General features: G+C 41.1%; 1 long non-coding RNA gene across 1 annotated transcript in view; it reads left to right on the top strand.

The window, feature by feature from the left end:
* Nucleotides 1-230: 230 nt before the first annotated feature.
* LOC147241646 (uncharacterized) overlaps nt 231-17,167 on the top strand; it is a 28,262-nt gene continuing 11,325 nt past the window's right edge. Inside the window, exons 1-2 of the long non-coding RNA XR_015110872.1 lie at nt 231-322; nt 15,272-15,309. This is a non-coding gene — a long non-coding RNA (uncharacterized LOC147241646). The remainder of the gene's footprint in view (nt 323-15,271; nt 15,310-17,167) is intronic.

Raw genomic sequence — 17,167 nt, forward strand, 5'->3', positions numbered from 1 at the left:
ATTAAGGCTTTTCTTTCTTCTTTCCAGTTGCCGGGCAATTAAGTTTTTCTGTAGATTTAAAATAGTCAATAAGGTCTATCATATCATTGGCTAATTATCTACGCTGAAATTTAATGGCTATTCACAGCACTCAAATAAAACATAGCACAATTTGTGCCTCAGGATGGCCTTTGGGGGGAAAAAAACGTATATAACTGCCTAGCATCATGGTAGAGCAGAACCCAAATACAGAGAGTGGCAAGGAGGTAGGATGTATGGAGCCAAGACTCTAACAATCAAAAATAGTCCATGAAGAAGACGATGCTGGGTGAGCAACACAAAGGTAAGTGAGTAACAAGTAGGGTGACTAGAGATTCCAACAAGAACTTACTCAGACAACTAAATTGAAATACAAATTACTATTAGTGACACAAAAAGAAACAGGTGAGAGAACGTGAGGGCAGGGAAGGTGCTGATTGGTGAAGAGAGACAAAGAACAGGGTTGGGACTAATGGAGACTAATGAGCTGACAAGAAACAAAGGGGACGACTCAAAACAAGTGGAAAAAGACAAAGACAAAAGAGACGGGAAATGTAAAGCAAACAAAGACAAGGGAGAAGGTATGAAACAAAAATTATCATTGAAAAATTAAGTACAGTGGCATATAAAATTATTGGAGCTCAACCACCATTTATGGGCCTGTGTACATGTTTGTGGCGTTAGTGGCAGCTGTGTCTGGCTCCCTGTATTTCAATGATTCTATTTTGTTGAACATTTCTTTCGTTTAGCGTGTCCTAGTCAGCATTTAGCTTGTGCTAACTAGCAGTAAGCTTGTACTAGTCAGCGCTTAGCTTAGCGTTCAGTTTGTCTTGGATGATATTTAACTTGTGCTAACTGGCAGTTAGCTAGTGTCCTAGCTAGCGTTTGGCATGTGCCTGCCGGCAGCAGGTGATTGCGGGGCTGGCTTCAGGTTGTCAAGGGCAGGAGCAAGTGCTTCTGGTGCTGTTGAGTCCAGGAGGAGGGGTCCAATTTGAATTTACATCATGTTTATGAACCGTGCTATGGACTCTACCTGTAAAGAGTCTAAAACTAAATGTTAATGTGATCCAAACAAGACTGTGTCAACAACAAACTAAGGGACTCTGTAAGACAAGATGAGGAGGATTCAATCCAAGATGCTAAATATGACCTTTTTGTGACTTTTGAAGAAGATATGCTAACGCTGTCCAACCACTAGCTTTCATTAGTACAAGCTGTCACCCGGTTTCTGTGACTCCTAAAGCAGCACAGAGAAGAGAAGGGTATCTATCTTCTTGTCTGGCTACGGGGAGGATTCCAAAACAGCAGTACTTCCTAAAAAAAATTGGCATAGTCCCTCGCTTAACAACAGAGCAGGGATTGACGTAAGTCTACCATGAAATGAGGGTGTTGCATTGTCCCTTCCTTTTAAAAACTAATCCCTTTCACTTGTAATATTTGTCTAGATGTGTTCTCTCTGTCCTCCCATTTCTGCTGTTTAGGCTACACGAATATGAACCAGAGTACAATGTCATCAACATTTGTTACTTGGTCTAAACTCTCCAACAATGAGCTCTGTCAAACCTTATTTCACAAACTTACGTCATACCAGGAATGTTTTGTAATCCTATCCGTCTGAATTTGACCACATAGTAAACTTTCCTCTTGTTTTTTTAAACCCTATACCCATGGGGCGTAAATTCACGGGTGTGCGTCTTTTGCCAGTTTTCGACCTGCTCTGCATTAGCAAGTGTTTTGACTGTTCTGCAGAGTTTCCTGTGTGTCTCTTTCTGCTGGCTTTGGTCATTATGGTAATCCCTTCTGCCAAATAGTTTCACACTTTACACACTGTTGGTTAATTGAGTGGAAACCCAAACTCAAATTATCCTATGCATGAATGTGCTAGGATTATTAGATGGCATACGTCATCTACCACTGACACACAGTCTGCTGTGTATGCAAATGAGCACTCAAATTTGACTGTAGAAAGGCCAGTATATTAGACTTGCAGCAGATATTTTCATGTCCTTTTGTTGTACTTCTGATCATCCAAAGTTCGTCATATCAGATGAAAGCAAAGCCAGGTTACTAAGAAGACATCCAGAAGTCATCATAGTCTTTCAAGTAACTCTTGTATAACAAACCACTATAAATTAGCCCCGAGCCTGACCCGAGCACCGTACGTATTTATGGTTAAGGTAACATAAGTTCTGGCTTTGATGTGCTTGGCAGTAATAACCTTTTAACGTGTTATCGCCGTTAAAGGAAAGTCCCTACCTCGGATAGTTGTGCACCATTAAATGTCCTCAGTACGGGATGTTCTATGTATTCCAGGTGTTGTTTTGTGAACAAGTGGTTTTTAGTCTTACTGGCTCCCCACATGTCCCAAAGAGAGACGGGCCGTAGTAGATACACATCAGAGTATGTTTCACTTCTAGAGAAGAGCTTGCATGTAGTATGGATATTGAATTTTACGTCTTTTGTCAGCAAACAAATGAAATTACATGGATCAATACACTGATGATTGGAGAATAAAAACAACAGATGTGAATAACAGTGGTTCAAGTGACTCAGAGAGTTGTCCAATCAGATCTCAAAGAAATATGTGAAAAAGACAATAAATGGGACACATGAAATATCTGGCATTGTATAAACATTGTATGAGTATTTTTCAATGACAAGTTTTTGAAATAATATTCTCCATCAGTTTTATGCACTGTGCAGTCAAGCGATGCATACAGTATAGCGTGATTAGGCTATTTTGATGGGACTAATGCTACATCAATTTACTGAAGACAGTAAGTCTGCATCTGAAACAGTAGGTGGCGGTAAGCCCCCTTTTAAATGGGACTGGTTCTCCTTCTTCGTGACATAGTAAACATGTTCGGTAGAGGTAGTTAGAGTTCCCTGTAGAGTAAAGTTTTTGCCCTCATATGTCCAGAAAAGAGGTTGTTTTTTTTGTTTGTTTTGTGTTATGCCCTAGCACCTGCTCTAATGACACCTCCTGGACTGTTTCAGTTTATGGGCTAACCCCACCCCCCCTTTATGATGTTGCTATTTGGACACATCCATGACATCGCTAACAAGGCGGGTACATTAAACATCCATCCATCCACTGTCTTCCGCTTATTCCTACATTAAGGGTCGCGGGGGGGGGGGGGGGCTGGAGCCTATCCCAGTGTCAAGGGGCGAGAGGCAAGGTTCATCCTGGACAGGTCGCCAGTCCATCGCAGGGCCAACATACAGAGACAAACAACCATTCACACTCACAGTCACACCTACAGTCAATTTAGAGTATCAATCAGCCTCGTCCCCTCTTGATGTCTTTGGATGGTGGGAGGAAGCTGGAGTACCAGAGAGAACCCACGCAGGCACGGGGAGAACATGCAGCCTCACACAGAAAGATCCCGTGCCCGAGCCGGGACTCGAACCCAGAACCTTCTTGCTGTGAGGCGACAGTGCTGACCACTGCAGCACCGTGCAGCCCTACATTAAACATATAATCATTAAAATATTCTGACTCTTTGAACGTAAGAAGCTGTGGAAGCCAATTTATTTGTTGAAACCGGTTGCCTTCGTCTTCTGACGGAGGCCAGGTGGATTCAGTTGTTGCAGGACAGTGACTAGTGAGACAGTGTCTCCTGCAACCATGGCGGGAAGCACAGAACGCCAAGCATGTCTTTGTGTGTTAGTTTGGTCTTTGAAAAGAATGGGTTCAGTTGGATTGATGAGTTTATATATATTAAGTCTTTTGGTTAAATTAACACAATAAACATGTCAATACAGTTATGGTCTGGTTATGGCTGGAAAAAGTTCGGCAAACTTCCTCAGTTAGCTTTGTGTCACGAAACGCAGGACTTGAGCGGTACGAGAATACCTGTCTCCTTGTCGGTAGCTCAATTGGTGCTAACCACCACTCCAACCTATGCGTCTCATTGTTGAACCAGGAAATCTGTGTCCACTACAACAAAGGATCTTAATAGGCATCAATTACATCTTTTGAACGCCCATCATTTTAGCACATTCTGTGCTCCCGCCAACCTGCGCAGTGTTAAGAGGTCATGTATTTTCCAGAAGTCGCCCCGCTGCAGCTCCCCTCAGCTCTGATGTGCATGTTTTAGTTTTATTGCTCTCATCAACGTCATTCTGCAACAGGCAGCTGTTTCAAAGCTCTTATAAAAACCTACTGCAGCTACCTGTTCAGCACCGAACACATCTGAATTGTTGTTATAGTCTCTCTTCCCAACACTGAGCTGCTTGTTGTGACAGAAAATGCTTGTTATCAACCAGGAAATTTGTCTGGGTCTTGCAAGACCCTGGGCCAAAACAAATCCGACCAGCTGCTGCCTTCTGCTCTGGTTTGTTGAGCGGTGAGTGTATACGATGTATCCCAGCATCCCCAAGCCAGTGCACATTTCCTGTCCCTGTTTCCTGCTAAATATCAAAGTGCTATAGAGACTCATCAAGAGATACTGCTGCTGCACAAATGGTCAGCGTTCCCACAAGCTGCACATGGTTACAATTAGTGCAAGGTCTTTTCCTGTCTTATTGTCTGTTTGTATTGCCTTTAAGCAGATGAGCATAATCTCAGAATGTAAGAGTGATATTGAGGCCAAAAGAGGAATGAACATAGTGCAAACAGCAGATTCTTTGCTGTCTGGGATTGCAAGTGAAACCAAAGTATTTGTAGTCCTTGGAACAGAACTGCGAATGTATTGAAAAACCTACAGCTGTCGATTCAATAAGAGAAAATTCACAGTTGTACTGTAGGTTACTTTGGAAAGGCAGAGAATGTGAGGCCATGCTTATTTTTCCCCTGCTCTAAATCAACCTGTCTGTCATTTTATAAGCTGACATTTCTCCAAAAATGACAACAACAACAACAAAAAAAATAACCTCACGGTGATTTCGTTGACAGATGTGAAACAGTGATTTCCTTTCCTTCGAGCCAAAATATCCACAACTCACAGCTCATCAAGGGCCCGGTCGTTTTGCCCTCACGCAACCCGCTCATAAACACACATGCATCAATATAAAATATTACATGATTTTGCTCGGCTATTCATAATGAGAATTAAAGCCTCCGTATGTTTTATCTCATGTTTTATGTCTTCGGCAGGTAGTCATTAGCCACGAGACAAAAGTCTGAATAGTGCTCTTTGTTTGGAGTAACCTCTCAAATGTAATTTTGGGAAACTGATGCACACGGAGTCTTTAAAGGAACAACTTTTAGGAACTGCACTGACTGGTCGTCCTCCTCAGAGCCAGACAATAAGAGAAATACTTTAAATTCACGGGGTAGCTCGCTAGTTAGCTTAAAGCAATGAATGCCAGTGTATGGGAAGTGTTAGCGTACCCATACGAAAGTCAAAAACATTGCGATTTTCGTATCAGATAAGTTTGAACTGCTTTTCTGGGTGCAGTGATTTCACAGAGGATGTCAAAATGGTCATTGTAATTTTGGCCAACAAAACAAAAGATATTTCACAACTTGGACGCCTATTGCCACTCTTAATCATGGCCTACTTTTAGTTTCTGACCAGTATAGATCCTGATGGTGGTATGCAAACATTTCTCACCCACTACCATTTATTTTGCCAGGCTAACTGGCAGTTAGCTTGTCTCTGTTGGCCTCAGCTCCCGAAAGCATGCCACGAAGAGAGAAGAGTGTCACAATCCCGTCCAAAGAGAGCTTTAGTTTCATAGACATTACCTTTGTGTTTCCTGGTTTGTGGTTTGCGTTCCATTAATCTTGTCAGTTCCTGTTTTATTTTGTACTCAGTTTCTCCCTGTCATTTTGTTGTTTATACTTCCTGTTTTCATCTGTCACCTTGTGCCACCTCGTCTTCTCCTATCTTTCACCTGGTTCTGCCGGTATCGTTTGTTTGATTAGTTCAATCTGTTTCAGTTGTGTCGGATCGTTGTTGCTCGTCCTGGTTTCTCCTCCAGTTATCCCATAATTATATTGTGTTCTGTGGTTGTTTGGTTTTAGTTAACATTATTATTAAATACTATTTCTTCAAGTCCTACCCACTTGCCTCAGTTGCCTTCGTTTGAGTTTATCTGTCCCCACTAAAGAAACCCAAATGCAGGCTTTCTGTCTTAGTGCCTGGCTCGGGGAGGATTTCAAATATCCCCAACAAAGATGGAGTCTTCCTTGGAACAACTCTCTGGCACTCATAACCTTTTTAAATTTCATATGAAAGAAACTTCAATAATGCAGGAGCAGTTCAGGTTTAGCACAGGCTGTGCTGAGTTTAACTCAGGCCTTGTCAAATACATTTTGTGGATCCAGTAGTCTGACTCTGCTAGAGTGTTCCTACCACCTGTCCTGCATAGTGTACATCAGGGTAGTGAAGTTCAACTGAGGTCTGGTCTGGAGTTTTAGTGTTGTCTTTCCTCCATATTTCAAGTGTTCCTGAACCCTACAATCCTTAGCTTCCCACCCTGAGGTTGTGTGTCACACCACATATCATTGACCCATCGCCTTAACCGCCACCTCATGGCACCTTGGACTTGGCATGACGTGAAGAATGGCCCATGTTTGGACTTCATCGTTGCTCGAGCTTGATTACTTATAGACAAGTGTTCCATACCTCGACGGTGTCATGAATAGAACTGACTCCTCGCCAAACATCTCAGGTTCTACATCACTCACGAATTGCTTCCCGTCAGCTCAAGTCACGCCTCTTCCTCTACGTCAGCTGTGGTTACTGGATGTACCAGGGTTCAGCAGAGCAGCAGTGTCCTGCCCGAGGTATTTCTCAGCACTGTTGTAATGACAAACCTCTCTTTGCCCTCTGACCCACAGAACTAAGCCCCAGACACACAGTAGCAGAGTGATTCCAGATGCTAGGAAAGGCGTCACTGTTAGAGCGTCATCACCACAATTCTAATCGCATTCCAGTGTTGGCCAATACTGGTCAAACCATTGACTGGTGAAGTGTGGATTCCCATGATTCACTGCTTTGCCCCATGCTACTGGCCTCTGTAAAAGTTTCTATAAAAATGTGGTTTCTGTATTGGATTGTGACCTGTGTGATTGATGCAGACTTGCAGACAATCAAGTTCATTATCCAAAACAGTCCCAGGTGTTTCATGTAAAAGAGATTTTCCTTTTCCTTTCACAGCTTTTTTTTTTTTGTTGTTTCTGTGAAACTCATTCCAATCACTTCAGTGTGTGTTTAAGGGAGGATTTAAAAAAAAAAAAAAAGAACGCCCGCGCTATCAAATGACTTCTCACCCAGTTACGTTTACCTCGAGCCAGTAAAAGAGTCTGTGAACTTTCCTCAAACTTCTGTCCAGCAAATGTGGATAATGATATAAACAAGTCCATCAATAAGAAAAACAGGTGTCCTCTCAAATGCACGCCATTCAAATGTCAGGAGTCATTTCAGCTGCCATGATTACGGGCGGCATGAGAAGGAGGTGGTCCCAACCCTGGTGACCTTAAGAAGGGAGAGACGTTTCCAAAAAACGTATTAGTCACCATAAAACAGTCCCGACAGAGATCATTCATCTCCCGTGTGTGTGTGTGTGTGTGTGTGTCCATGTTTGGCAGTAGATGTTACTTGGAAAAAGTGGTCTTTTTGGACTAAGATGCTGCTGGTGTCAAATGTCGTGAGGATGCATATGCCCAACGAATTATGTAATATTAGCTACTCTCAGAATTCTACCTACAATGACATCACTTGGCAAAATCAAGCTTTTTTTTTTTTTTTTTTTGGGTGGCTTTCTTTAATGCATCGTCTCTGAGTCACCAACATTTCCATGAATCACACTCAAGCTGTATTACTTTTCACCTCCTTGAGCAAGCCAGACTGAAAATATGCTAGCGGTAAAGATTCAAGAACATGAACTCAAATTCAAAGATAAATGTGGCGCTTCGGAGTGTGTCAGCTCAGATCACGTGACCAAAAAATAAATAAATAAAAAAAAATTTTTTTTTTTAAACCTTTTGAAGATTCAGCCAGTGTGGCATGCGACTGTAATCCCCCTCTTAAATTCTAAAAGCAGATTGTGCCAGAGACAAATCAGGTTTAATGTCTTCATAATGTGTGAGAGTTCAAGCAGTGTGACAGTGGATCAGATGCGTATTACAGTATCGTACAAAACAGCATTAATGTATTACTTTAATACAAACTAGAATCATGTAAACTAATGTTTTCTATCTGTTTTCCTAAAGAGAGATTTATAAACTTAATTTTTATCCCATTCAGCATGTAATTTTATGCCTGTTGACATGCTAACGTTCGCTAATTAGCACCATCTAACTTTGATGGGCAGTTGTCTATATTTGGTCGTAACTCAAAGTTTTCAGGAAATTAAAAGGTCAGCAGATGATGATGATGTTTGTTGGGGGGGTGGGGGGTGGGGGTCACTGGGTTTCCTCTTGAGGGGAACACAAATATTTGCCTGCTAGTGGTGCTGAATGGACGTCAAAGTCAATAGAAGTCATCCCTCTAATAAATATGGATGTCTGTACCAAGTTGCATGGCAAGCACTCATGTAGTTGTTGAGGAATTTAACAAATAACATGTCAAAGCGAGGAAAAAGTACAGGGATAACCACAGAAATCTAACCTCATCTCATAGAAGTATGGGAAATGACCACAACGTGTTATGACGGTGCATCTTTTAGAATTGCAAGGTCCATAAAAAGTTAATTAGGATCCTTTCATGGTTGAGAGAAGAACATTTTGTCGTGGTGGATACACAACATCAGCGACATAACAATGTGTGGTGGTTAATGTCGTCGTATGGTTCTGAGCGCTTGAGTTTTATTCACTGACAAAAACTTCTTGGAGCAAATGTACTGTCGGAAAGTGGGGGTTTTATTAATGCCCGGTTACCTTCAGGCATTGCTTTGTTGAAAGTCATAAAACATAATGCTGTAAACTGGATATAAACAGTATTTGAACACCAGTCTATGGCTGTAAATTTTGGTTTAAAAACAGTAATAAACTAAATTGGAACTGAGTAGGACTCAAACACCCATGTTTCATTACAAAGTTGGGTGTTTGATGAGAACAATTACCACCCTAAATTTCTTCCCCTAAGTGGACTTTATGATGTTTTGACAACTACCGACCATCACGTGACGTTACATGCGAATTTTTGTTCTCACTCTGAAAAAACTTATCCCAATGATTTACATTGGTATTGTTCCTGTAGTACCGCCATGTACTTTCAACACGTTATTTGCAAAAACCCTGCGACAGATCAAGAGTGCAGCACACCAAAGAGCACCCGTTCATTGTGTATCCAGAGAGTCGCCATCTGAAATACCCTCATTCATCCTTCACATGACGCAAATCTAACAAAAATGTAGGAACCTTAATGAGTACATGGTGGGTTCGTATCCATTCAGGTGTTAACGTGCAAATCCTTTCAGGCAACATAAAAATCAATGTATTGACATGTGCTGTGTAAGTGCCATTAACCCATCGTACACAAGGTTACTCAATATGCAAAAATACACTGTAAAAATAGTAATACCACCGATGGAAAGGTACCTCAAAGCTGGGCTCAGGCAACAGGGAAGAAGGCCAACACTTCAACGTCTTCTGTGAAATTGCCCTTGAAGTGGTGGTCCGATAAACCCACGAACCTGAAGACCCACTCTGGCATCCCATAGAGCCAAACCCCTATATAATCCTCCATATAAATACAAAAATGAACCTCATTAAACTAAGTAACAACCCTGGCCCGAATGCTTATTATTCCAAATTAAATTAAAACCGTACTTATTTTTGTAATTTTTTTCTTTCCTTTTTAATTACCGGTAGTTGCATGTTTTATATTTTCCGACTGTTTTTTGGTTTTTTTGTTTTTTTCTTCAACCAGAAACCCTCCTCATATAAGTTGATCCTTTTAAATGTGGTACAAATTCTGGAAAGTACAGACACCGCAGTATATAAACACTGGCCAACCATACATAAATATCTCAATTTAGCATTCAGCCGCATCCAAGTGGCATCTAAGTGGGAATCCACTCTGTTTTACCTGGACGGGTTTGAGCTCCAGATTTGCCTGGAATCCCGTCCAGCTGGACACAGAGGCGGCTTTTACACTGAGCACCACACACCGAGCACCAGTGGGTGTGAAATGGGTTGTTTCATTGAATAATAAAGAATTTTTTTTTTTGCTTTTATAGATCAGGATTAATTAAGATGTCAAGTGTTGCTGTGTGAGATGTTATAATTTGGTGTTTGCTTTGTTTTTCCAGCGTATTATGGGTTTGGTTTCCTTTTATCTAGGGGTGTTTCAGTCATTTTTTTTTTTTTCAGGTTGTAATATTCTCATCTTGTGGAGTGGAAAAAAATAAATAAAATGAGAAAAAGGAAAATGACAAGTCTGCCACCTGACCTTAGTTTTTTTATATTACTGTCTTTTATTGAACTGTCAGGGACCATAACTTTTTTCCAAGTTGAATTGTGAGTTTAAAAGAAGTGTATGACATTTTGGAAAAAGAAAATTAACTTTTATATGTTGGAGGAAAAGATTGTATCTGTAAAAACCTGGATCCAGTCAAGATGGAAACGGAGAGCTGCTCACCTCCTTCCAATCATCAAACCACCACTTGTTTTGTTTTTTTTTCTGAGTCAAAAGAAAATACTCTGAAGCTTGAGTAAATTACATCTAAACTGGTAATCAGTTAACATGTATTTTTTGTCATCAGTCCAGTTATTTTAAGACCATAAATCAGACAAAGAAAGGAATTTTTCTTGGAAATTCAACGTTATCGTGCACTATAACCAATATCTTTCTCTGGATCTGTTTTATCTAAGCCTTGAGCTGTTGGTTCATCACTCCCCCAACATGTGCGGGTGTCAGTGAGGTGACCCGTGTCATCAAGAACAGGCTAAGGAAACACATTCCTGGAAGCCAACCATATGTAAAGGAAAAGCAGTGGGTGGCAGTGACGTAAAACACGCTCAAAGAACATGCTATTAAGACCCCCAAAACAACATTCCCTTCTCCCTTTTGCTTTCCTTCTCCGTGCCTTGCGGAGCGGACGTATCAGCAGAAACATAAAACATTTGCGAGGATCTATTATTCACAATTAAAACACGTTTGGGCCAGTTGATATGAGTGCTTTCCGCTGTTTGCTCACTAGATGTGTTGGCTCCTCCAATGTTTCTGCATGCGTTTCAGGGAAACGGCGCAAACTGAGAAGCCTGAGCAGGATGGACGTCACGGGTCTGCATGTGCTCACCTCAGCTGCTCACCGTCACGTTTCTTCCCAGTATTCAAGCAGTTCCACTGGTCTGCAATACAGATGCAGCTCATCATCCTGATTTAGCTTCGGTGCTTGTGTTATTTTTTTTTTCTCATTAGGAGAGAGAAAATGATGCTTTGCGTGATTGTTAATGAATTTAGTTATTTTATTGAAGCCAACTGTATCCATGGCTGAAGTTTTCCCATGTGATTCCCTGTGGATGAGACTTGCATAACTCTGGCAGTGTTATTACTAAGAGCCATTAGGGAGATGACGCAGCCTGGCACGAAGACTTGTGCAGTAAAATACATTTAACTCAGAGGAGGTCACACACACTGAAGATAATTAGGGCCAGGATTAAAAGAAATAATAAGAGAAGCAAGATTTTTTTTTTTTAAATTTTACATGTCCAGAATTACATCAAAGTTGTTGAATTTTTAGTCACATACTTTAAATTTGTATTTACTTGTAAGTTATTGAGCTTCGTGGTGTTTCTTGTGTTTCCTTGTTTGTGGTTTAGTTTGGAGTGGTCACTACCTGTTTTATTTTGAAAGCACTTCCCTCCTGTGTCTTTACACTTCCTTTCTTTGTCTGTTTCTCGCCTTTTTCTTTTTCGTCACTCACCTGTGTCTTGTCAGTTCGCTAGTCTTTGTCAATCACCTGTGTTTCTTTTACCAGATCAGCTCCTTCCTTAGTGAAGAGTCAAAATATCGTCTTAAGATTTGAGTCGAAATGCCCCCCCCCCCGAAAAGCGTTAGTCAAACTCGCAGCCAAACTGTCTGCGTCATAAAATAAAGCTGCACCTACACAATTACAAATGAAGACTTCATAATATATGTATATGTGTGTATAAATATATATGTGTGTGTGTGTGTGTGTGTATATGTATACTTGTATATTTCTATTCATCGTGTGTGTGTGTATTTGTGCGTATGTTTGGATTATAAAAGTATTGCAATTCAGGGCGTTTCCATGATGTCACTTATTCAGTGCCTTTACTACAACATTGAAGGTGACACGAGCTTCTCGTTGACCGTGTCTTAACATGGGGTGGCTGACCTTTTTAATGGTACTGTAACATGAACTTGAGAGCAAGTGAGGACATAGTTATATTTATACAGTAATAAGCCATTTAATAAGCCATTATGTTTGAGAGGGATGGAAATAAAACTATCCCGTAAACTACATCATCCACCCCTTAATCCAAATAATGGCTACCCACATTTTAGGCCAAACATAAATTTAATTGCCTGATATAAAATCCTTCCTGTACCTCATTTTACCCCGTGGATGTTCAGCTTTGCTTTCCTCACTAAGAACTTAAATCCCCTTCTTAGACAAAAATATACCGTCCAACTGTTTAGGTGTTTCCTTTTTGTTTATGCGGAACCTCTTTCGGTTAATGATGGGATTTATTTTGCTTTGGCTTGTGCCCCGGCCCACTGTTTTGGGTAGAGCCTGTGCTGTTGGTTAGTCTGACGTGTAGGTGAGCTGCAGGACCTGCGGTGGCTGGCAGGGACAACAGCGGTCACAGTCTACAGGCTGAGTCTAGTCTGGCTTTGCCGGGCAGAGAAGGGCAAGGCTGGGTCAAGCAGGGAATGAATCTGTCTGCGTGACTGGACTGAGAGAGTGGTAACATACTATCCTCATGTCTTTGCTCCTCCCCATCACTCAGAGCTGTCTCAATCCAGGTCATTGCAGGTTTAACGGAAATATATTTCAATTGGCTTCCTCAATCTACAGGACAATTGCTCCTTATTCATGGAGTGAGAAGAAACTTGGTTGAAAGGAGGATTTAGATCGCATTTAATGTTTTGTCCAAATGTGGCCCACACCAGAGCCAGAAGTGCCGAACGTGGCCCGATGTAACTGCTATCTGACAGTTCTTAGCAGTTGACACGGAGCTGGTTGCAGGTCTGAAGCTCGCTGTTTTTCACTGCAGGGACAGTGTGGTGTGGATCCAGTGAATAACGAAAGGCATTGCAGCCTGTAGGCGTTGCAGAGTGATGATTAGGTGCTTCATGACAACAATTATGACTCGGACCAACTGCAGATGAGCATATAATATCTATAAATTCACATACGACAGAAATTAGCCACTATTTTCAACACAAACCACACATCATTCAGCGTTAATCAAGGTACTGCTGTAATCTAACATTACAGGCGACAGGCCGATCGACTGAAGCTACATGAGGTTTTTAGGCGCTCTTGTCTTCATTAGATATCCAAGTATGTAAATAATAAAGCTGTTAAGCAGAACTCAACATACTAATTTCTGACTCTGAGCTCAAATACCTAAAAATAGTCACTTCATAAAACAGATTACGGGACGGGCGAAGAGCTTTTTTTTTATTTTTTAGAACTGTTCATTTGTTTCAGCCTCTTCTTCCGTTTTCGTCTGTAATGAAGTGATTGTGTAGAGAAAGGAATGATGGATGGCAAGAATGAACGACAGAATGTTTGTGTTTGGTCACATCTGACCTTAATCCTGTTACTTTTGAGAAGTGGGGAACGTGAGCGTGCACATTCCTACTTGAACACACACATTCCAGCGTTGCTCAAACGCATGTTGTTGAAGGACTATACAAATTCTCTCTGCATGTACAATCTTAGGTATTACGTGAGAATGAGAGTCAGTTTCAATGATTGTTTAGCTCCAGCTGGTGAAAATATTTAGACGGCAGTAGTGTATTATTTTCTGAGACGTCTGACTCACAAGACTGAAACACTGCATTGCTGGTTTGAGTGTAATTCCATATCAGTGCAAATGTTTGTTAGTACTGTACTGCCATCCAAAAATGGTGCCCTCACACCAAACCTCCAAAAGAATAAAGCTCCTGATGTGGCCTTCTAACTCTCTCAGTGAACGTCAGGAAAACATGGCGAGCTCATCTCACTAACAAGAGGAATGGATAGGAAAAGATAAGATTCACTGGCTGTATTTAGCAGCAGTACAATAGAGTATAAACATATATGGTATATGGGCATATAGCAAGCTAGACTACTCCAGAGCGCGCGTGTGTGTGTGTGTGTGTGTGTGTGTGTGTGTGTCTGGTCTACTAGCTCCACGTCAGTCAGAAAACTGCAGTGCTTTATGCTCTCGACCATCTTGTTGCACTGAGATCATTTGTTTGCACAGCGTAGCTCATAGCTAGGATTGCAGTGCAGCAGGACATAGACACAAACGCTCCCGGTTGCTGATTGGTTGGAATCATGTCATGTGTCTCAATGCGGACTCCCTGTTTGTTTCACATTTACATTGCCAGGGGATATTCCCTGAACTTCATGTAAAAGTAATGGATTACATAAACAGCAACCATCTATTTAACTTATTCTAAATAAGTATATTTAGATCAAGGTGTTTACATGAGTTGGTTATAGAATATTCAAGTCATATTCTTTTCTTTTTTTTTCCACACTTCAGAGCAAAGTCCAAACAAGGCTGAAGATGCACGTCCTATTACATCTATTCATTCTCCATCCAGTCTCCTAGCTGATTTGACCTGTAAAGTTCCTACTGAGGTACATTTGTAATGTTTTATCACGCTAAACACTGAATTTATATCACCCACAGGTGGCTAGAGCTGCATCGTAAAGCATTCAGACAAGAGTATGTGTCCCAAAATACTGCAAAAACTCCAGTAGGACTTCATAGTGCCATGGAGATGTAGAAATGTCCTCAGCGCACTTCAGTAGAGTGTGGCAGGGTTGCCATATTTTTGTGGGCCCATCATTCTCAAAATGGGGTTCATGTACCCCTTGGTATGCACAGTTATATTTGAGAGTACACCAAAAAAAACTCACCTCCAAATCTCTGAAAATAAACCAGTGTATTGTTTTTCCCACTCACATTCTGCAAAAACCCACTTTTCCCACTTCTTTTGATTAGCTCTGGCAAATTTTGGTAACCACTGTTGGAGGCCAAACCGGAATTTAACCTCGGCATGACTCCCATCATCCAGAAGTAAACTCGATTTCAACTTCGAATTCTACATTACTGCTAAATACAGAATATGTGTTAAGTCTTTTTTTGTTTTGTTTTGTTTTTTAGTGGAATGGCAGGTGGACCCAAATGCAGCAGATGAGCAGGTATGTGGATATGTGTCCAGCCCCACACACACACACACACACACACACAAGGTTTGACTGTAACTCAAACCCTGATTTTCAGCTTCTCTCAAAGCCTTAAAACCCCCACCACTCCCACAGTCCCACCCTCCCCATCCGTCTCCTAGGGGTCTTCAGCTTGTTGTATCCCATGATGGGAGTGAACCGTAGGTGGCACTCGGCTCGGCTCGTTTTCCCTGGACTAATTCAGGAGAGATTTATTTTGAGAAAATAAAAAACGAACTATAAAGAATGTAGGGTTATGAGAATGTTTCACACTCTCAGATGAATGGGTCAGATAAAGGCACTTTGTATGGGATGATTGTGTTATTGGCTGTGCTGGATAAGGTATGCCCCATCTACAGTAATCACACCCGGGGGACTCATTCATTCTATGTCGGTGAGAAGCCACAGTTTCACAATACGGATTTTTAAAGACTCTCTCTATGTGACATTTTACACATGATGTGGGCCAAATAAACAGTCAAGATGCAGCCTGAAGAAATGACGTGCCAAATCTGGCCCAAGAGTATGATTTTGAAGGTATGGCGAAACGTAAGTGGATAGGATTTGGCTCTCATGTGTTTTGCCATATATTCAAAATAGAGCCCTTGGGCCATATTTGGCCTGTGGGCCTTAGCTTAGCTGCTTATTAGCCAACATCCATGCCAAGAGACATTTATTATCAGGGTTTGTCCTCCTTTGCTTTAATGCAAACAATTTAATGTGACCAGTATCAATCTTTTCACTCACTTTCATGCAAGAGTTTACTTCACACATTCATAGACACGCTTACATTAATATAAACATAATTCACGTATGTATAAAAGTAGAAACAGCCCTTATATCTCACACAACTGGCTGTAATGACAGTTGGTAACATCGTAAGCATGAGAGGATGAAATCATGATTTTTCAAGTCAGGTTTTAGCTTACAGCCATTGCAAATTGTTGGCAACGCTGTTTTGGTGATTCAAGCCTGGACTTTGTTGGCTCTCAATGACACAACCGATCTGGTTGAGGGATCGTATCAGATAATATTTGCCTGCTCGGTGGCAAATAAGAAGACATCCACTGTTCTCAGCGGTAAATGTTTATCTGTTGATGTAGTGAAAGTTGTTAAGTTATATTAGATTAGTACAATTGGATTTGTACTTCAGTTTGAGGACTAGCAGAAAAGAGTCCTGGTCTTTTTTTTGTCTTTTTTTTAAAATTTTCATCTTGTCCATGGACAAACTGGAGACTAAATAACAGCCAAAACAAAATACATACATATCAGAGCTGATTTTCAAACTGAAGACTGACCATTCAATGTGAAGCAAATATATTATAATAGATTCAGTGGCCCGACCCTGTCACCAATACCTAGCATGCTAATAGCAAGGCATGCTAGCTGTCCCTGCGAGCGGGCTCGCATATTTCCAAATACAGCTGCACAAAATTGTCAAATAGGATTTATCTCCATGAAATAGCACTGACATCATCGCCTGGAAAAAAAAGTCCATACACATTTGTAGAATAACAATGTTGACAGGTTCATGTTGATGATAAATGAATAAGACACAGCACAGGTAAAGATACTCTGCTTTGCATTTTGTATGAACGCGGCGTATAGTTGAGTGGCTCACAAAATTCTCCGAGAGATTGAAGGCTGTGTTAGCACGAGTTAACAGTTTTACCACAAAGTCATTACTAGCATATCCCTTCCACTCACAGAGTTAGCACTTCATTTATGTGCCATAGTCCTGATATTCACAACCCTAAGCGGTTGTGAGAAAAAGTCTCTCCACTTGGCTAGTGCTAATGGGTTCAGGCTACTCAGGGAAAACAGACCTCTAATC

Source organism: Aulostomus chinensis, chromosome 21, assembly GCF_037954235.1.
Source record: "Aulostomus chinensis isolate RoL2024-O1b breed Wild chromosome 21, RoL_Achi_v1.0, whole genome shotgun sequence".
NCBI classification, from domain to species: domain Eukaryota; kingdom Metazoa; phylum Chordata; class Actinopteri; order Syngnathiformes; family Aulostomidae; genus Aulostomus; species Aulostomus chinensis.